Raw genomic sequence first — 22,731 nt, 5'->3', positions numbered from 1 at the left:
AAGTGTTCGGCGGGTGCACTAGAGGGCTCAGAAGCGAAGGAGCAACAATGGGATTTAGGAGAGTGAGTTTTTCTGAAATGGTTTTTGGGGGGCATGTCCCATTTAGGAAGCCCCTATGGTGCCAGGACAGCAAAAAAAAACACATCGCACACTATTATGGAAACGGCACCCCTCAAGGAACGTAACAAGGGGTACGGGGAGCCTTAACACCCCACAGGTGTTTGACAACTTTTTGTTAAAGTCGGATGTGTAAATGAAAAAAATATATTTTTCCACTAAAATGCTGGTTTTTCCCCAAATTTTACTTTTTTACAAAGGGTAATAGGAGAAAATGCCCCCCAAAATTTGTAACCCCATTTCTTCTGAGTATGGAAATACCCCATATGTGGACGTCAAGTGCACTGCGAGCGAACTACAATGCTCAGAAGAGAAGGAGCGCCATTGAGCTTTTAGAGAGATAATTTGTTTGGAATAGAAGTCGGGGGCCATGTGCATTTACAAAGCCCCCCGTGGTGCCAGAACAGTGGACCCCCCACATGTGACCCCATTTTGGAAACTACACCCCTCACGGAATATAATAAGGGGTGCAGTGAGCATTTACACCCCACTGGCGTTTGACAGATCTTTGGCTGTGCAAACAAAAAAATTTAATTTTTCATTTTCACAGACCACTGTTCCAAAAATCTGTCAGACACCTGTGGGGCGTAAATGCTCACTGTACCCCTTATTACATTCCGTGAGGGGTGTAGTTTCCAAAATGGGGTCACATGTGGGTATTTATTATTTTGCATTTATGTCAGAACCGCTGTAAAATCAGCCACCCCTGTGCAAATCACCAATTTCGGCCTCAAATGTACATGGTGCGCTCTCACTCCTGAGCCTTGTTGTGCGCCCGCAGAGCATTTTACGCCCACATATGGGGTATTTCCGTACTCAGGAGAAATTGCGTTACAAATTTTGGGGGTCTTTTTTTCCTTTTACCTCTTGTGAAAATAAAAAGTAAAGGGCAACACCAGCATGTTAGTGTAAAAATTTTTTACACTAACAGGCTGGTGTAGACCCCAACTTTTCCTTTTCATAAGGGGTAAAAGGAGAACAAGCCCCCCAAAATTTGTAGTGCAATTTCTCCCGAGTACGGAAATACCCCATATGTGGCCCTAAACTGTTTCCTTGAAATACGACAGGGCTCCAAAGTGAGAGAGCACCATGCGCATTTGAGGACTAAATTAGGGATTGCATAGGGGTGGACATAGGGATATTCTACGCCAGTGATTCCCAAACAGGGTGCCTCCAGCTGTTGCTAAACTCCCAGCATGCCTGGACAGTCAGTGGCTGTCCAGAAATGCTGGGAGTTGTTGTTTTGCAACAGCTGGAGGCTCCGTTTTGGAAACACTGCTGTACAATACGTTTTTTATTTTTATTGGGGGGGACAGTGTAAGGGGGTGTATATGTAGTGTTTTACTCTTTATTAGGTGTTAGTGTAGTGTTTTTAGGGTACATTCACACTGGCGGGTTACGGTAAGTTTCCTGCTAGGAATTTGCGCTGCGGCGAAAAATTTGCCGCAGCTCATACTTGAAGCAGGAAACTTGCTGTAAACCCGCCCGTGTGAATGTACCCTGTACGTTCACATGGGGGGGGGGAACCTCCAGCTGTTTCAAAACTGCAACTCCCAGCATGCACGGTCTGTCAGTACATGCTGGGAGTTGTAGTTTTGCAACAGCTGGAGGCACACTGGTTGGAAAACCTTCAGTTAGTTTCAGTTACCTAACTCAGTATTTTCCAACCAGTGAGCCTCCAGCTGTTGCAAAACTACAACTCCCAGCATGCATGGTCTGTCAGTACATGCTGGGAGTTGTAGTTTTGCAACAGCTGGAGGCACACTGGTTGGAAAACCTTCAGTTAGGTTCTGTTACCTAACTCAGTATTTTCCAACCAGTGAGCCTCCAGCTGTTGCAAAACTACAACTCCCAGCATGCACGGTCTGTCAGTACATGCTGGGAGTTGTAGTTTTGAAACAGCTGGAGACACACTGGTTGGAAAATACTGAGTTGGGCTCTGTTACCTAACTCAGTATTTTCCAACCAGTGTGCCTCCAGCTGTTGCAAAACTACAATTCCCAGCATGTCTGATCACAGAAGGGCATGCTGGGAGATGTAGTTATGCAACAGCTGGAGGTACGCAACTACAACTCCCAGCATGCCGAGACAGCTGTTTGCTGTGTGGGCATGCTGGAATTTGTAGTTTTGCAACATCTGGAGTGCTACAATTTAGAGACCACTGAACAGTGATCTCCAAACTGTGGACCTCCAGATGTTGCAAAACTACAACTCCCAGCATGCCCAGACAGCAAACAGCTGTGTGGGCATGCTGGGAGTTGTAGTTTTGCAAGATCTAGAGGGCAGTATAGAGATCACTGTGCAGTGGTCTCTAAACTGCAGACCTCCAGCTGTTGCAAAACTACAAATTCCAGCATGCCCACACAGCAAACAGCTGTCTGGGCATGCTGGGAGTTGTAGTTTTGCAACATCTGGAGGGCTACAGTCTAGAGACCACTATAGTGGTCTCAGACTGTAGCCCTCTAGATGTTGCTATGCAACTACTCACCGGCTTCCGTCGCATCCGGGAGCCGTCCTCTTCTGCCGCACGCCGCCGCAGATCGCCGCCGCCGATCACCGTCTCTCCGCTGTCTCTGGAGGGGTAAGTGGACTCCGGCGCCGCTCCTCTTCGTTTCCCCTGTTCTGCCCCGCCTATTGTGGGAGGGCAGGACGGGGAAAACGAAAGTAAACCCCTCCGCCCCTGATCTGCTATTGGTGGTCGCATCTAGACCACCAATAGCAGAGATAGGAGGGGTGGCAACTCTGCCACCTCAATCCTATCGCTTTAGGGGGATCGTGGGTGTCTTAGACACCCGCGATCCTCCTTCTATTCCGGGTCACCGGGTCACCATAGACCCGTAATGACCCGGAATCGGCGCAAATCGCAAGTGTGAATTCACTTGCGATTTGCGCCGATCGCCGACATGGGGGGTTCTAATGACCCCCCTGGGCATTTGCACGGGGTGCCTGCTGATAGATATCAGCAGTCTCCCCGGCCCGGTCCCCGCCCGGCGCGCGGCGGGGGCCGAAATTCCCACGGGCGTATGGATACGCCCTTCGTCCTTAAGTACCAGGACGCAAGGGCGTATGCATACGCCCTTCGTCCCCAACAGGTTAAAGGATTACAACATCTATCTTAACCACAGTAAAAGGCAGTTTTCTGTAACCCTGCATCTGTGGTCGTTATTGTCCACATCTCTTTGCCATGGAGCGTGGTGGGTAACGCTACGCTACTGTGGCGCTACAAACTGTGCATCACCCCAGTAGTACACCATAGTTATGTCTGGAGTTGTAGTGCTTTATGTTTATGTGATAATCTAGGGGAGTTTTAGTGAGGGTCAACAAAGAGGGTAGTAGTCCCTGATGTGTCACATGGCTTTGGAGGTATAAACCAAAGTTCCTCAGTGGACCCCACAAAGGCCTTTTTCAAATTTAGCTATTCCTTTTACACAAAGCCTGTGGAAAAGACTTCTGAAGCCTTTGTAGTACCTTAGTTTTAGGACAAGCAGAATTTGGTCACTAATCACCATTCGTTCAATATTGTGCGTTGTTCACTGAGACGTATAAAAACCTGGGCAGAGAAAAAGTTGACCAGCTGCCCATATCCCCGACAATAGAGTTTATTAGAACTGTATTATCGATGTGTACAGTGGTTGGTTATGTTGGAGGTGGTAGTGTTCTATGGGTACATTATAATAGAATTGTATTATGTTCATGTTGAGGGGTCGAAGTGTTTGTACAGTTGTCACTTAATGTCTTGCTTCTTGTATGTATCTGCTGCACATAGTGACAACATATACAGCACTGTCATTGCTTTGTCCTTACCATCACAGGATAATTACAAACCCAATTACTTTTACTCAGTGCCAATATCAGGTGCCCGTTGTGAGCTGAAGGTTGTTGCTTTTTGTGGAGAGGTGACAGCTCTGCCTCCTCTTTATGAGCCCCGTGGGCCTGATCTGTGGTCCCAGAGATCATCAGTAATGTCATTATTAGCGGCTCATTGTACAAATAGTGGGATGATTAGTAATCCTATTAATAGCTTTGGAGGCTCCCAGTTCTGAATGCTTGAAAGACTCGCAAATTGTATTTGTTGTATTAATACTGGCCTGTCATGTCCCGGAACATGTGTTTTTCTGGTTTTTCATAATTAATATAAAGTAGAAGTGATCAGTGATACCAAGCATGGAGTGCCGGCTGATACGCCCCTCCATGTATCCCATAGAGATACATGGAGGGGGTGGGCTGGCAGCAGCTTCTAGTGGGGGTCGGACGTCAGCTTCCGGCAAACTGCCAGGGCCCCGTGCAGGAGATCGCAGGGGGTCCCAGCGCTCGGATCCCCAGCGATCTATACCTTTTCCTCTATCCTTGGATAGGGTATAAGTTATTTTTCACCAGACTACTCCTAATATAACCCTGCCACACACTATGCCCCTGAATACAATACTGCAACATACTGTACTGTACCCTTTGAATATAACCTTGCCACACAATGTAACTGTATGTCAGTGTTATATACTACAACAAAAACACGCATTCCACTGCACTGACCGGCCGCTTCCTCAGGAGTGTTATATACTGTTACACACTGTTTTTCTCAACCTCCACCTCCAGAACCCTCTGCCCCCCTCCCCCCGACTCCTGTGCTCCCCAGACCCCTCTGCCTCCTGTCCTCCTCTGACCCCCTCATGACATTGCAACATTGCAGGGTCTCTTTTAACAGATAAGCCTATGCGTAGCTTGTTTGCTACCAGTAGCCGCTGCTGTCCTTAAAGGGGTACTCCAAAGAATAGGGGATAAGGTGCGTGATCTTGCACGCACCACCCTCTTATAATCAGTCCCCGGAGCATGTTCGCTCCGGGTCTGATTACTGCCGATCACGGGGGCCGGAGCATTGTGACGTCAAGGCCCCGCCCCCGTGCGATGTCACGCTCCACCCCCTAAATGCAAGCCTATGGGAGGGGGTGTGACACCCCTTTAAAGGTGAAGATGTCTGATTTTACTTGAGGCGGGGTGGGGGGGGGCGGGGGCAGGGTGAACAGGGATTTCACTGAGGTAATGCGACAGAAACTCAGCAAAATCCACAGCTGCAGATTTTTTAAACCATTTCTATTTTCTTCTTTTATTTTAAACTTGCACACCAAAGTTCACAGAGGAAAACATGCACAATTTGGTGTGGAGTTTCTGCTTCAGATTTTTATATGGATTATGCAGATTAAAGAAAGGCAGTGCTGTTCTGCAGCTTTCCACAGCAAAATCCCAAACATTGACCATTTATTGCAAATTTTGATTTCCCCATTGAAGTCAATAGAGAAAATTCATAAGAAATGATTTTTTTCCATAATATAAATTGATATGCTGAAATCCACAAAGCAGGTCACAGTAGAGACTTCTTCTGCAGCTTCTGTTTAAATACCCACATTGCTAGTAATGTAAAATTTGTGGCTGTGCCCTTTTAAAAAAAACTGCACCGAAAAAGGGTCTTGTGTATAAGAGCACCGATACCCTGTGAAGAACCATATACCTATGTGACCATCATATTGTCAGAATGGATTTCAATTAATGACATTACCCAAAAATCTCTCTATTCAGTGATTGTAAGCAGAGATCTTGCAAATGGTGATAACTTTACTCACAAAGTCTATAAATTGCAGAGGTTTCCCATTATAATGCAGCCTGTCCCTGTGAAGTGTTATCAGGAAATGTTGCTAATGATCTTTCATTATCTGTTTGACAAATTCACTGTAATTGAACTGTTCTGAGCGTGGCGTTAAACGTGTCACAAGCTGCAACTAATTACCGGTAAATCTGGGGTTAATGCTGGTTATAACTTCTGTCCTTGGGGACCATCACTAAGCTGAAGATGAATGAACAGAGATGAAGTGTCAAGGTAGGTGCCGCTTATGTCCTGATGAGCCGGGATTCTTAGATGAATTAAGATTTGTTGTTTTCCATCTTAGGATATCCATCTGTCATATTCTGTTAGGGAGTTTTGCGTTAATAAAGGGGAGTCCTTAGTTCAGGATTATTATTTCTTCTCTAAAGTAGAGGGCAGCTATGAAGAGGATCTCTTTCTCTGGAGGACCTGTGCTGTCCTTCATTACACGGACAACTCATTGATGTTAATGGATATTGTGTAATTCTTATTTCTCCTTTGGGGGCAGTGCATGGAATTTTACGACTTACGGCACAACTGGTCGCCGGGGAACCAGAACTTTGGGACCAGCTTATTGTCAAGAGACCCTTTTAGCAAAGTATACAAAAAAGGAAGGTTGCAGCAACACCGTTGGTCAAAAAATGGAGACTCTTAGCGCCCTTTCAAAACGTGTCCCCCATCCACCACGCGGAGGTGGCCTCATTTCGGATGGGACCCTAACACTCATTTCACTCACCTCTGCTGGGCATATGGCCTCTGACTGGGTGACATGCTGGATTCACTATCAATTTAATAAACCTCCTGTGTGCACGCCTAGAGAAGGTGTCACTCCCCCTCACTAAATAAAAGTTTGAACTCCCTCTTTCCATTTTACAATTAAAAAAATATATAAATAAATACAAAAATAAATAAATACAAAACATATTTGGTTTGCTGTATGTGGAATTGTCCAAACTATTAAAATATAATGCTTATTATCTCAAGCGGTCAACGGCATAAATGTTAACAAAATACCAAATGCCAGAATTGAACAAAAATCCCATGAAAACTAAAATGGTACCAAAAAAAACTACAGATCACAGCACAATACAGCCACATTTATTGGAAAAAAAAAGTTATAAGGGCAATTTTAAGCATAATAATTTTGATAACAAATATGTTTCTGATAGTTGTACAATAACAGAAAAGCATATAAAATCATAATCGTATTGTTACGCCGAGCGCTCCGGGTCCCCGCTCCTCCCCGGAGCGCTCGCTACACTCCTCTCACTGCAGCGCTCCGGTCGGTCCCACGGACCCGGGGCGCTGCGATACCGCCTCTGGCCGGGATGCGATTCGCGATGCGGGTAGCGCCCGCTCGCGATGCGCACCCCGGCTCCCGTACCTGACTCGCTCTCCGTCAGTTCTGTCCCGGCGCGCGCGGCCCCGCTCCCTAGGGCGCGCGCGCGCCGGGTCTTTGCGATTTAAAGGGCCACTGCGCCGCTGATTGGCGCAGTGGTTCCAATTAGTGTTTACACCTGTGCACTTCCCTATATCACCTCACTTCCCCTTCACTCCCTCGCCGGATCTTGTTGCCTTAGTGCCAGTGAAAGCGTTTCCTTGTGTGTTCCTAGCCTGTGTTCCAGACCTCCTGCCGTTGCCCCTGACTACGATCCTTGCTGCCTGCCCCGACCTTCTGCTACGTCCGACCTTGCTTCTGTCTACTCCCTTGTACCGCGCCTATCTTCAGCAGCCAGAGAGGTTGAGCCGTTGCTAGGGGATACGACCTGGTCACTACCGCCGCAGCAAGACCATCCCGCTTTGCGGCGGGCTCTGGTGAAAACCAGTAGTGACTTAGAACCGATCCTCTAGCACGGTCCACGCCAATCCCTCTCTGGCACAGAGGATCCACTACCTGCCAGCCGGCATCGTGACAGTAGATCCGGCCATGGATCCCGCTGAAGTTCCTCTGCCAGTTGTCGCTGACCTCACCACGGTGGTCGCCCAGCAGTCACAACAGATTGCGCAACAAGGCCAACAGCTGTCTCAACTGACTGTTATGCTACAACAGTTACTACCACAGCTCCAGCAACCATCTCCTCCGCCAGCTCCTGTACCTCCTCCGCAGCGAGTGGCCGCTTCTGGACTACGACTATCCTTGCCGGATAAATTTGATGGGGACTCTAAGTTTTGCCGTGGCTTCCTTTCCCAATGTTCATTACACTTGGAGATGATGTCGGACCAGTTCCCCACTGAAAGGTCTAAGGTGGCTTTCGTAGTCAGCCTGCTGTCTGGAAAAGCCCTGGCTTGGGCCACACCGCTCTGGGACCGCAATGACCCCGTCACTGCCTCTGTACACTCCTTCTTCTCGGAAATTCGAAGTGTCTTTGAGGAACCTGCCCGAGCCTCTTCTGCTGAGACTGCCCTGTTGAACCTGGTCCAGGGTAATTCTTCCGTTGGCGAGTATGCCGTACAATTCCGTACCCTTGCTTCTGAATTATCCTGGAACAATGAGGCCCTCTGCGCGACCTTTAAAAAAGGCCTATCCAGCAACATTAAAGATGTTCTGGCCGCACGAGAAATGCCTGCTAATCTTCATGAACTTATTCACCTAGCCACTCGCATTGACATGCGTTTTTCCGAAAGGCGTCAGGAGCTCCGCCAGGATATGGACTCTGTTCGCACGAGGCGTTTCTTCTCCTCGGCTCCTCTCTCCTCTGGTTCCCTGCAATCTGTTCCTGTGCCTCCCGCCGTGGAGGCTATGCAGGTCGACCGGTCTCGCCTGACATCTCAAGAGAGGACACGACGCCGCATGGAGAACCTCTGCCTGTACTGTGCTAGTACCGAACACTTCCTGAGGGATTGTCCTATCCGCCCTCCCCGCCTGGGAAGACGTACCCTGACTCCGCACAAAGGTGAGACAATCCTTGATGTCCACTCTGCTTCTCCACGTCTTACTGTGCCTGTGCGGATGTCTGCCTCTGCCTTCTCCTTCTCTTCTGTGGCCTTCTTAGACTCTGGATCTGCAGGAAATTTTATTTTGGCCTCTCTCGTCAACAGGTTCAACATCCCAGTGACCAGTCTCACCAGACCCCTTTACATCAATTGTATAAACAATGAAAGATTGGACTGTTCCATACGTTTCCGCACGGAGCCCCTTCTAATGAGCATCGGATCTCATCACGAGAGGATTGAACTTTTGGTCCTCCCCAATTGCACCTCGGAAATTCTCCTTGGACTTCCCTGGCTTCAACTTCATTCCCCAACCCTGGATTGGTCCACTGGGGAGATCAAGAGTTGGGGGCCCTCTTGTTCCAAGGACTGTCTAAAACCGGTTCCCAGTAACCCTTGCCGTAACTCTATGCTTCCTCCAGTAACCGGTCTCCCTAAGGCCTATATGGACTTCGCGGATGTTTTCTGCAAAAAACAAGCGGAGACTCTACCTCCTCACAGGCCTTATGATTGTCCTATCGACCTCCTCCCGGGCACTACTCCACCCCGGGGCAGAATTTATCCTCTCTCTGTCCCAGAGACTCTTGCCATGTCTGAATACGTCCAGGAGAATCTAAAAAAGGGCTTTATCCGTAAATCCTCCTCTCCTGCCGGAGCCGGATTTTTCTTTGTGTCCAAAAAAGATGGCTCTCTACGTCCTTGCATTGACTACCGCGGACTTAATAAAATCACGGTTAAGAACCGCTACCCCTTACCCCTCATCTCTGAACTCTTTGATCGCCTCCAAGGTGCCCACATCTTTACTAAATTGGACTTAAGAGGCGCCTATAACCTCATCCGCATCAGAGAGGGGGATGAGTGGAAAACAGCATTTAACACCAGAGATGGACACTTTGAGTATCTGGTCATGCCCTTTGGCCTGTGCAACGCCCCTGCTGTCTTCCAAGACTTTGTTAATGAAATTTTTCGTGATCTGTTATACTCCTGTGTTGTTGTATATCTTGATGATATCCTAATTTTTTCGGCCAATCTAGAAGAACACCGCCAGCATGTCCGTATGGTTCTTCAGAGACTTCGTGACAATCAACTCTATGCTAAAATTGAGAAATGTCTGTTTGAATGCCAATCTCTTCCTTTTCTAGGATACTTGGTCTCTGGCCAGGGACTACAAATGGATCCAGATAAACTCTCTGCCGTCTTAGATTGGCCACGCCCCTCCGGACTCCGCGCCATCCAACGTTTTTTGGGGTTCGCCAATTATTACAGGCAATTTATTCCACATTTTTCTACCATTGTGGCTCCTATTGTGGCTTTAACCAAAAAAAATGCCGATCCCAAGTCTTGGCCTCCTCAAGCGGAAGACGCCTTTAAACGACTCAAGTCTGCCTTCTCTTCGGCTCCCGTGCTCTCCAGACCTGACCCATCTAAACCCTTCCTATTGGAGGTTGATGCCTCCTCAGTGGGAGCTGGAGCTGTCCTTCTACAAAAAAACTCTTCCGGGCATGCTGTTACTTGTGGTTTTTTTTCTAGGACCTTCTCTCCGGCGGAGAGGAACTACTCCATCGGGGATCGAGAGCTTCTAGCCATTAAATTAGCACTTGAGGAATGGAGGCATCTGCTGGAGGGATCAAGATTTCCAGTTATTATTTACACCGATCACAAGAACCTCTCATACCTCGAGTCTGCCCAACGGCTGAATCCTCGTCAGGCCAGGTGGTCTCTGTTCTTTGCCCGATTTAATTTTGAAATTCACTTTCGGCCTGCTGATAAGAACATTAGGGCCGATGCTCTCTCTCGTTCCTCAGATGCTTCTGAAATTGAACTCTCTCCTCAACACATCATTCCTCCTGACTGCCTGATTTCCACTTCTCCAGCCTCCATCAGGCAAACTCCTCCAGGAAAGACCTTTGTTTCTCCACGCCAACGCCTCGGAATCCTCAAATGGGGTCACTCCTCCCATCTCGCAGGTCATGCGGGCATCAAGAAATCTGTGCAACTCATCTCTCGCTTCTATTGGTGGCCGACTCTAGAGACTGATGTGGTGGACTTTGTGCGAGCCTGCACTATCTGTGCCCGGGATAAGACTCCTCGCCAGAAGCCCGCTGGTTTTCTTCTTCCTCTGCCTGTTCCCGAACAACCTTGGTCTCTGATTGGTATGGATTTTATTACTGACTTACCCCCATCCCATGGCAACACTGTTATTTGGGTGGTCGTTGATCGATTCTCCAAAATGGCACATTTCATCCCTCTTCCTGGTCTTCCTTCAGCGCCTCAGTTGGCTAAACAATTTTTTGTACACATTTTTCGTCTTCACGGGTTGCCTACGCAGATCGTCTCGGATAGAGGCGTCCAATTTGTGTCTAAATTCTGGAGGGCCCTCTGTAAACAACTCAAAATTAAATTAAATTTTTCTTCTGCATACCATCCTCAATCCAATGGACAAGTAGAAAGAATTAACCAGATCTTGGGTGACTATTTACGACATTTTGTTTCCTCCCGCCAGGATGACTGGGCAGATCTTCTACCTTGGGCCGAATTCTCGTATAATTTCAGAATCTCTGAATCTTCCTCCAAATCCCCGTTTTTCGTGGTGTACGGCCGTCACCCTCTTCCCCCCCTCCCTACCCCCTTGCCCTCTGGTCTGCCCGCTGTGGATGAAATTTCTCGTGATCTTTCCATCATATGGAGAGAGACCCAAAATTCTCTCTTACAGGCTTCTTCACGCATGAAGAGATTCGCGGATAAGAAAAGAAGAGCTCCTCCCATTTTTTCCCCTGGAGACAAGGTATGGCTCTCCGCCAAATATGTCCGCTTCCGTGTCCCTAGCTATAAGTTGGGACCACGCTATCTTGGTCCTTTCAAGATTTTGCGCCAGATTAATCCTGTCTCTTACAAACTTCTTCTTCCTCCTTCTCTTCGTATTCCTAATGCCTTTCATGTTTCTCTTCTTAAACCACTTATCATTAACCGTTTCTCTCCCAAATCTGTTCCCCCCACTCCTGTCTCCGGCTCCTCGGACATCTTCTCCGTCAAAGAAATTTTAGCATCTAAAAAGGTCAGAGGGAAAACCTTCTTTTTAGTGGATTGGGAGGGTTGTGGTCCAGAAGAGAGGTCCTGGGAACCTGAGGACAATATCCTGGACAAAAGTCTGGTCCTCAGGTTCTCAGGCTCCAAGAAGAGGGGGAGACCCAAGGGGGGGGGTACTGTTACGCCGAGCGCTCCGGGTCCCCGCTCCTCCCCGGAGCGCTCGCTACACTCCTCTCACTGCAGCGCTCCGGTCGGTCCCACGGACCCGGGGCGCTGCGATACCGCCTCTGGCCGGGATGCGATTCGCGATGCGGGTAGCGCCCGCTCGCGATGCGCACCCCGGCTCCCGTACCTGACTCGCTCTCCGTCAGTTCTGTCCCGGCGCGCGCGGCCCCGCTCCCTAGGGCGCGCGCGCGCCGGGTCTTTGCGATTTAAAGGGCCACTGCGCCGCTGATTGGCGCAGTGGTTCCAATTAGTGTTTACACCTGTGCACTTCCCTATATCACCTCACTTCCCCTTCACTCCCTCGCCGGATCTTGTTGCCTTAGTGCCAGTGAAAGCGTTTCCTTGTGTGTTCCTAGCCTGTGTTCCAGACCTCCTGCCGTTGCCCCTGACTACGATCCTTGCTGCCTGCCCCGACCTTCTGCTACGTCCGACCTTGCTTCTGTCTACTCCCTTGTACCGCGCCTATCTTCAGCAGCCAGAGAGGTTGAGCCGTTGCTAGGGGATACGACCTGGTCACTACCGCCGCAGCAAGACCATCCCGCTTTGCGGCGGGCTCTGGTGAAAACCAGTAGTGACTTAGAACCGATCCTCTAGCACGGTCCACGCCAATCCCTCTCTGGCACAGAGGATCCACTACCTGCCAGCCGGCATCGTGACACGTATTCACCCACAGAATATCCTATTGTGTCAGTTTTACTGTGTGGTGTGCAACTAGGGTTAGTGGCAGAGCCACGGGTGTTGCGGTGATGAGTGTTGGGATCAGATGTTATTAACCCCGGGGGTCGGATGGTATTAACCCCTATGTGTCCGTGACGCCAGTGTGATTTTTGGGTTCCGGAACACCACACGCCCGGATTCTCCGCTATCCCACGGGCTAGTAGTGAATAAAGATTCCACAAACAGTTGAGGGTAAACGGAGGCTTTACTGAGTAGAAGACAGGTGTAATTATCTTCCCAGGTATAGCCAGAATTCCCAGAGAGGTGACCAGTACCCAGAGGACCTCGCAGCTTGTTGGACCAATACTTGTAAAAAAAACTTGACTTTAAGTGCACTGCTTAAAAACAAAACTCCCAAATGTGCAAATTTGCCAGGCTTATCCATTTTTTCCCCCATATAGAATTTCCTTTTTGTTGTTCTGCACATTTTATTGTAAAATGAAAGGTGTCATAACAACCTACAAATGGTTGTGCACAAAAAAAAAAAAAAAAAATAGGTCTCTTAAAAGGGGTTAAAAAAAATAAAAAGAAAATTTTATGGAACTGTTGGAAACTAATTTGGCTACAACAGAGGTGGGTCATAAGTATCCTACACTAATTAGTATTTATAAGCTTTAAAACAGGATTAGATACATTCCTGGAACAAAATAAGATTAATGCTTATGAAGAAATATAAAATCTCATCCCTTCCCCAATATCGCGCCACACCCCTACCCCTTAATTCCCTGGTTGAACTTGATGGACATATGTCTTTTTTCGACCGTACTAACTATGTAACTATGTAACTATGTAAGGTTAAAATTCTGTTTTAGAAGATAGGTTTCCTATGGGGATTTGCTCCTGCTCTGGACATTTCCTGACATGGACAGAGGTGTCAGCAGAGAGCACTGTGGTCAGACTGAAAATAGCAATTCAAATTCAGCTGCTAAGTACTGGAAGGATTACAATTTTTAAATAGAAGTGATTTACAAATCTGTTTAACTTTCTGGCATAAAAAGGGTTTTCCACTGGAGTACCCCTTTAACAAATTTCTTCCAAGAACTGCACCACACCTTTTCATTGGTTGTGTATGGTATTGCAGCTCAGCCCCATTTACTTTTAACAGAAGCTATGTTTTTACCATTTTGATTGTGGAGGATGAAGGGGGGAGGGGTCCAGTGCAGCTTTACACAGCCCATAGGATAACAGGGATAGTATAAGTCCTAGCTGTTTTTCCCTTTGGACCCTGCACATTATATTACTCCAGCATGCTGTGTTGTGCAGAATACTGTTCTGTACTATAGTATGGACTAAAGGAGTGATAAAAACCCAATGGGGGAGATATTCAAAAACTACTTTCATTTTGGTTCCAGCGATATTAATCAAACCATTTCTATGATTTCTAGACTAGCAATGAGCTGGTGTGAAATGTTTGATGTAAAATGGACTCTCACCCCTTTGAAAATATTGTGTAAAACATGAAATGTACATAACCACGCCCACTTTTGAAAAACTGTTGTGACTAGTGTAAGTAAACCTTGGATAATTCTCATGTAAAACATTTTGAATATCTGGCAGAAACTTTTTTTGCACCAAAGGGGGAGATTTATCAAAACCTGTCCAGAGGAAAAGTTGCTGAGTTGCCCATAGCAACCAATCAGATCACTTCTTTCATTATTGAAAAGGCCTCTGGAAAATGAAAGAAGCGATCTGATTGGTTGCTATGGGCAACTCAGTGTGGTAGCCCTTGGGGGGGTGTTGGTAATGGGGGTATTGTTTCGGTAGATGAGGGGTTAATGTTAACCCTATAGTTCGTGACGCCAGGCTGAGGGCTAGTATGCTGAGGTAATTCTCTGGCCTATCGCCGCCCTTCCCAGTAACGATAGGTGCATGTAATAAAATGACTGAAGAACCACAAAGTAGTTGAACTTTAACTTGAAGAACTTTACTTAGAGGCTTGCGGTACATCCAATGAACAATAACAATCTCAGGCAAACAGTCTCTATAGATCTCAATGACTGACAATTGTTGCGGACCTTGAATAAAATTAAAGTCTCTGAATTTAGGGTAATTATTGCAGATCCGTCCGGATTTAGGGGATAGATAAGGTCCGGTGATCCTGCAGAGTGCTTAGGGATTGAAACACTCGCGATCCTAGCTGTATCAGCCGTTGCCGCAAGGTTTAGGCCTAACTCACTGTGATAGACAGCTGCGTTGACAGCCTGGGAACAAGAGAGATGCTTACTGCTTGGCTGCGCAGGAACAAGAGAGCGAACAATGGCCGCCGCTCCCTTATATGGGCAGGGGGCGGGGCGAATCTGATTGGTCCGAACATCTGTCATTCACTGTTACACAGTGTGCTGGGATTGACTACGTCCCAGGTACCTCCAATGGTCCTCAAGCAGAAATACCATAGAGTTCACCTAATCACGTGACCCGCAGGTCCTTCTACGCTATAGACAGGTAATTAACTATTTATAGGCATTGATATAATATTTACATGCTTCCTAAGTAAGCTATCAGTGCAATAACCATCTAGATGAGAGGTGACCAGGGGTGAACTAGACAATGGGGCCCCCGACGTCCTAGGGACTCTGGCTAAGGGGACCCACACACGCAGGTACCGGGACACCACATCAGCAACATTTCCTCTTGACAGGTTTTGATAAATCTCCTGCAAAATTCTTTACATCAAGAGTTTTGAATATGTCCCCCAATGTATGAATATTGCTTTGCCATTGCCCTACAATCTGCCACGTTGATAAAGAGATTGACACTTTTTGGGTCTGGAGTTTCTACATCAATGTCTTCATAGAGCTCAGGATCTGAATATGAACAGTCTACCTGGAACTTATCCCTGCATCCTTATCCTTATCCTGCGGCTCTCCAGCTGTTGCCAAACTACCACACCCAGCATTCCCTGACAGCGTGGGACTTTTTACTTATAAATACAAAACTGCAAGGGCAGGTCCACACATTCTACCACAAATCAACAGCAAAATATGTACCGTATTTATCGGGTATACCACGCACTGGCCTATAAGACGCGCCCTCATTTTACCAAGGATATTTGGGTAAAAAAAGTTTGTTACCCAAATATCCTTGGTAAAATGATGGTACGTGTGTGTGTGTGCATGTGTATACCCTGATACACTGTTTCTGACCCCGCAGAAGCCCCCAGGAAAGGCAGGGGGAGAGAGACCGTCGCTGCCCGCTTCTCCCCCTGCCTTTCCTGGCGTCTAGAGCCTTGCTGCCGCCGCTTCTCTCCCCCTGGCTGTCGGCGCCTCTGCCCCATTGCCGGCGCCGCTGCCCCATTGCCTCCCCAATCTCCGGTTTTATAATTACCTGTTGCCGGGTCGGGTCCGCGCTGCTTCTGGCTCCGGTATGGCATCTCCTGCGGCACTGCTATGTGCTGCGCAATGACGAGTGACGTCGCGTTGAAGCGCATAGCAACGACGCAGGAGACGCCACACCGAAGCCAGAAGCAGCGCGGACCCGACCCCGGCAACAGGTAATTATATAGCCGGGGATGGGGGAGGCAATGGGGCAGCGGCGCCGATAGCCAGGGGGAGAGAAGCGGCAGCAGCAGGGCTCTAGACCCCAGGAAAGGCAGGGGTAGAGAAGCGGGCAGCGACGGCCTCTCTCCCCCTGCCTTTCCTGGGCGCTTCTGCGGGGTCAAAAAAACCGGGGATGGGGGAGGCAATGGGGCAGCGGCATCGGTAGTCTCTGGACCCCAGGATAGGCAGGGGCAGAGAATCGGGCAGCGACGGCAGGTCTCTGGACCTGCAAAAGCCGCTGCAGATCATTGATTTAAAGCACCCGCTTTAGATCATTGAACTGCAGCGGCGTATCGGCGTATAACACGCAGATAGACTTTAGGCTACAAATTTTAGCCTAAAAAATGCGTGTTATATGCCGATAAATACGGTATTTGTTACACATCCTACGTATGATCCATCACAATGGATTTCCCCCCTGTCACAATGGAAGTGGTAATATCTGCAACAGAATAAGCATGGTAAGCATAAGTAACTGGATGAGACACATCAGATACAACAGATTTACAACAGATTTAATATATTTCCTTGCAGAATTTCCCTGTGTATATCTGCAGTAATTCTATCCTGGGTTGAGCTGCAGAGATTACCTTCCCAACAACAAAATGCATTATATCCCGACCTGGAAAGTTATTAATGTAAACTTATCTCAGACCTACAGTATTCATTGCTGAAGGAGGCAAGATAACAGGTGTACGGGTGACTGAGCCACAGGGTAAGGTGCGAAGTATGTCAGTGAGATCCTACTGCGGGTGAGGGTGGGAAGAACTGCATGTCTTGTGTTGTTACATTGTATTGGATGAAGTTACTTTATGTTCTGTTTTATACAAGGAAAAAATAGGTAGTGATCTGAGATCAAGATGGGTCCAGCACATCATAGGCATAACATTATTATTAGAGATGAGCGAACTTACAGTAAATTCGATTCGTCACGAACTTCTCGGCTCGGCAGTTGATGACTTATCCTGCATAAATTAGTTCAGCTTTCAGGTGCTCTGGTGGGCTGGAAAAGGTGGATACAGTCCTAGGAGACTCTTTCCTAGGACTGTGTCCACCTTTTCCAGCCCACCGGAGCACCTGAAAGCTGAACTCATTTATGCAGGATAACCCATCAACTGCCGAGCTGAGAAGTTTGTGACGAATCGAATTTACTATAAGTTCGCTTATCTCTAATTAGTATTATTAATAATTACTATAATATATATATATATATATATATATATATATATATATATATATATATTTATTGTTGTTGTTAAACAGACAGACATTAGTCATAATCTCTGGATCTGTGGTTCTGAACAGTACCAAATGATTTCATTGTTTTGAACCAGGGAAAAAAATATATTTATTACCATTTGCCATTTATTCAGCAATCAAAAGAGAAAACTGTGGAGTAAAGGGCATAAAATCTGCACAGGAACGGTCATTGTGATTCAAGATAGTTTTTTGTGACATATTCTACTTTATGTTAGTGGTAAATTAGTACTTGCATCACTTCTAACTTTTTGAATGTAACAAGGGGTGCAGTGAGCCTTTACACCCCACTATTAGATATAGGGGGGCTCAACTCATATATACGTTAAATACATCTAAAGTTCGGGGGTGCAGCTCCAGTGAGAAAGCATACATGACACCTGGACACAAAAGAAATCACTGGAATGAGCGCACACCACCAATTTGATAATGAAAATCCAAAAATTCTTTATTACACATATTAACAATCCATATAAAGGGAAAACATATAAAAACAATTAAAATAGCCCAAAAAAGAGCATAGCACAACCCTGGGGAAGGGCTATGAACCCCCTCCCACAGGTAAGTGACCCCGTCTATAATGAACACACAGTACAATGATGACAAATAGTAACACTATGTTCCAATTTACCTGTCCTGCTGAAGCATAGAAAAATAAATGTGACAATAAGTAATATGCTGAATAATACTTAGGCGAGAGACAGAGATGGACATCCAATATTAGAAAAGGACGGGGTCACACCAGAGCCCCACACGTTCCGTCGCAAAGCGACTTCCTCAGGGGTGTTATGCTGATAGAGTCTCTCCCTTCACTATAAATAGAAGTCATAATTAGAGCAATACCTGACAGGTGAGCTCACTCCGCGCCCGCCATTCCTGTATGTCATACAAGTGTTTCCTGTTGGGGTGATTTCCGGTCTCTATGTCACGTGATTTCGGGAGGCTAAGTTGTATTTATAGTGAAGGGAGAGACTCTTTCAGCACAACACCCCTGAGGAAGTCGCTTTGCGACGAAACGCGTGGGTCTCAGGTGTGACCCCGTCCTTTTCGGATATTGGATGTCCATCACTGTCTCTCGCCTAAGTATTATTCAGCATATTACCGTATTTATCGGCGTATAACACGCACTTTTTAGGCTAACATTTTTAGCCTAAAGTCTACCTGCGTGTTATACGCCAATAAGCCACTGCAGTTCAATGATTTAAAGCGGGCGCTTTAAATCAATGAACTGCAGCGGCTTTGCAGGTGCAGAGACAGCCAGCGCTGCCGGCATCTCTGCCCCTGCCGGCCCTTCTCTCCCCCTGGCTATCGGCGCCGCTGCCCGTTCTCTCCCCCTGACTATCGGTGCCGGCGCCCCATTGCCGGCGCCGATAGCCAGGGGGAGAGAAGCGGCGCCGGCAATGGGGCAGCGGCACCGACAGCCAGGGGGAGAGAAGGGGCAGCGGCACCCATTGCCGGCGCCGCTGCCCCGTTGCCTCCCCCATACCCGGTTGCATAATTACCTGTTGCCGGGGTCGGGTCCGTGCTGCTTTAAGCCTCCGGTGTGCGTCCCCTGCGTCGTTGCTATGCACTGCACGGCGCAAAGACGTCACTCGTCATTGCGCCGCGCCGTGCAGTGCATAGCAACGACGCATGGGACGCACACCAGAGGCCTGAAGCAGCGCGGACCCGACCCCGGCAACAGGTAATTATGCAACCGGGATGGGGGGAGGCAGCGGCGCCGGCAATGAGTGCCGCTGCCCCTTCTCTCCCCCTGGCTGTCGGCGCCGCTGCCCCATTGCCGGCGCAGCTTCTTTCCCCCTGGCTATCGGCGCCGGCAATGGGGCGCCGGCACCGATAGTCAGGGGGAGAGAACGGGCAGCGGCGCCGATAGGCAGCGGGAGAGAAGTGGCGGCAGCAGGGCTCTAGACCCCAGGAAAGGCAGGGGAAGAAGCGGGCAGCGACGGCCTCTCTCCCGCTGCCTTTCCTGGGGGTGTATCGGGGTATACACACACACACACACACACCCTCATTTTACCATGGATATTTGGGTAAAAAACTTTTTTTACCCAAATATCCTTGGTAAAATGTGGGTGCGTGTTATAGGCCGGTGCGTGGTATACCCCGATAAATATGGTACTTATTGTCACATTTATTTTTCTATGCTTGAGCAGGACAGGTAAATTAGAACATAGTGTTACTATTTGTCATCATTGTACTGTGTGTTCATTATAGACGGGGTCACTTACCTGTGGGAAGGGGTTCATGGCCCTTTCCCAGGCTTGTGCTATGCTCTTTTTTGGGCTATTTTAATTGTTTTTATATGTTTTCCCTTTATATGGATTGTTAATATGTGTAATAAAGAATTTTTGGATTTTCATTATCAAATTGGTGGTGTGCGCTCATTCCAGTGATTTATTTTGTGTCAGGGTGTCATTTACACCCCACTGGCATTTCACAGATCTTTGGAACAATGGGCTGTGCAAATGAAAATAAAATTTTTCATTTTCACGGACCACTGTTCCAAAAATCTGTCAGATACCTGTGGGGTGTAAATGCTCACTGTACCCCTTATTACATTACATGAGATGTGTAGTTTCTGAAATGGGGTCACATGTGGGGGAGGCTTTGTAAATGCACATGGCCTTCAATTCCAGCCAAAGTCTCTCTCCAAAAAACTAATTTTGCTCTCTTTTTTTCTGAGCATTGTAGTGCGCCCGCAGAGCACTCTACATCCTCATATGGGGTATTTCATTACTCAAAAGAAATGGTGTGACAAATTTTGGGGTCTTTTTTCCTATTACCCCTTGTAAAAATGAAAAATTTGGGGTAAGGCCACTATTTTAGTGAAAAAAAACATTTGTTTTTCACTGGAGTAGCCTTTAAGTTGTTATTTTAAAGATTTTTAGTGAAAGTTTCTAGAGATTGCAAACATATGCAGAGAGAGTATGTACGGCACCACAAAGCTGCAACTAGACACCTGGGATTGTCTGGAGCCGGTAAGTAAGGATTAACTCAATATACTATCCAAGCAGAGGTGCAGGAAAAAAATAGCAAATATCAATGCAAGTAACCATAGTCAAGAAAAAGGGGAATTCCTCCACTCACCGCATACTCGCTAGTTACGCTCCCAACATAGAAGCGCCAGAGGCGTCTAGCAGCGGTTTTGTCATCAGTTGCTGGACCTGATCCTCCTGTCCTCCGGTTTCCAGAGATTGCTCAGGCATAGAGAGCAGGATATGGGATGCTGTAGGAGAGAGAGTTATAAATAGTAAAAGCGTATCTCTTACATCTCTGTAGTGTTGCTCGCGAATATTCGCAATGCGAATTTTATTCGCGAATATCGCATATTCGCGAATTCGCGAATATTCGCGAATATAGCACTATATATTCGTAATTACGAATAGTCTTTTTTTTTTTTTTTTTTTTCACAGTACACATCACAGTGATCATCCCTTTCTGCTTCCAGCTTGTGTGGTGTAAAGAAGGCTCTAATACTACTGTGTGAGACCGGTGTGCGGATTTTCGCATATACGAATTTTCGTTTATGTTAATTTCTGTGTATGCTAATTTTCGCATATGTAAATGTTCGCATACGCGAATTTTCACATATGCGAAAATAAATCTAGAATATTTCAAATATGCGAATATTCGCGAATATATGACGAATATTCGCGAATATTCGCGAATTCGATTATGGCCTATGCCGCTCAACACTACATCTCTGTAGGCTGTATTTTCATTAGGCAGTTTTTTTACGGACTGTACCATTACAGTTATAGAACCAAAGCCAGATGTGGATTTAAAAGGAATGGGAGATATAAAGGATGGACTTATTCTTCTCCTTTCTGCTGGATCCACTTCTGGCTTTGGCTCAAAAACAGCAGCGGTACTTTTCCCCAAAAATTGGAAGCGCAGCCTTTTTTTCTTTGATGGGGTATATCTGCAGGTAAAAAGTTCTGTAAGTTATTACTTAACCTACATTTACAAAAAGGAAAAATGTTTTCAGCTGAGAAATTGTATTGTAATCCCGGGTGCAAGTCTACAGTGGACACCTGAGAGCAGTGACAGAGGTATTACTGTGTATCTGGGATTTGGGACTCTAATCCTCAGCTGCTGCTTCACCACTCACTGTGGGGTTCCAGCCATATGTTATAGTGTAACCATATGTTCTCATGATGTCTGCTCCCGAAATCTCCAGACGTCACTGGGAAGAACTTCTGCTCCTCTTATGCACTCATTGGCCCTGTCATCATGTATAAACTTCTGTATCTGACCTCAGATCACTTCTGTGCTGAAAGGGAAAGCAACTAAATCCAACATCCTTTTCTTCCATGATATAACCCTTGATCACTGTTATGTGTGGCTGTGAACTGTGACCATGTTACAATGCCTGCAGTGTCGGTTCTTCCTATAGGCGAAGTAGGCCATCGCCTATAGAGCACTTTCGAGGGTGGCGCACTGCCGCCAGTGTCAGCAAACTAAAGCTTCATTCACTCACTGAGAGATTCACATCAGCAGCACCGCAGGATGGACTTGTAGCTGCAGGCGACACCCAGGTCGCAACCCCCGGCAACGGCTCGACTACACAGGCGGCTGAGGAGATGCGAGGCACAGAAGGGATGAGACAACTCGTAATCAGGATAGCTGGAGGTCAGGGCAGGCGGCAAAGTAGCAAAGTCGGGACGTAGCAGAAGTTCAGTAGGCAGGCGGCATAGAAGCAAGGTCAATTAACAAGAGCAGGAGATCTGGTACACGGCAAGGCAATACTAAGGACCGCTTTCACTTGGCACAAGGGCAACAAATATCCAGCAGAGAACTGAGGAGGATGGAGTAATTTATAAACAAGACACAGGTGGAGACACTAATTAGCGTACTGGCCCTTTAAATCTTAAAGCTCCGGCGCGTGCACGCCCTAAGGGACGGGGACACGCATGCCGGAGCAGAGAGGTAGAGGCAGGAGAGACACCCAGAGAGTGATGGACTGGGGCTTGCATGCTGGTGCGTCCCGCAATGCGAGTCCCAGCCCCGTCGGCAGCAGGAGGTAAGGGGACCATGCGCTCACGGCCAGCGTGTGAGGCAGGAGCGCATAGCGTAACAATGAGCTTCTGAAGTTGAGTTGTTCTTTTCTGTCTAAGTGCTCTCTGATGACACGTGTCTCGGGAACCGCCCAGTTTACAAGCAAATCCCCATAGCAAACCTCTTCTACTCTGTGCAGTTCCCAAGAAAAGCAGAGATGTCAGCAGAGAGCACTGTTGCCAGACAGAAAACAACAACTCAACTTCAGCAGATAATTATTGAAAGGAT

Source organism: Hyla sarda, chromosome 12 (assembly GCF_029499605.1).
Source record: "Hyla sarda isolate aHylSar1 chromosome 12, aHylSar1.hap1, whole genome shotgun sequence".
NCBI classification, from domain to species: domain Eukaryota; kingdom Metazoa; phylum Chordata; class Amphibia; order Anura; family Hylidae; genus Hyla; species Hyla sarda.
This window is presented reverse-complemented; position numbering follows the sequence as displayed.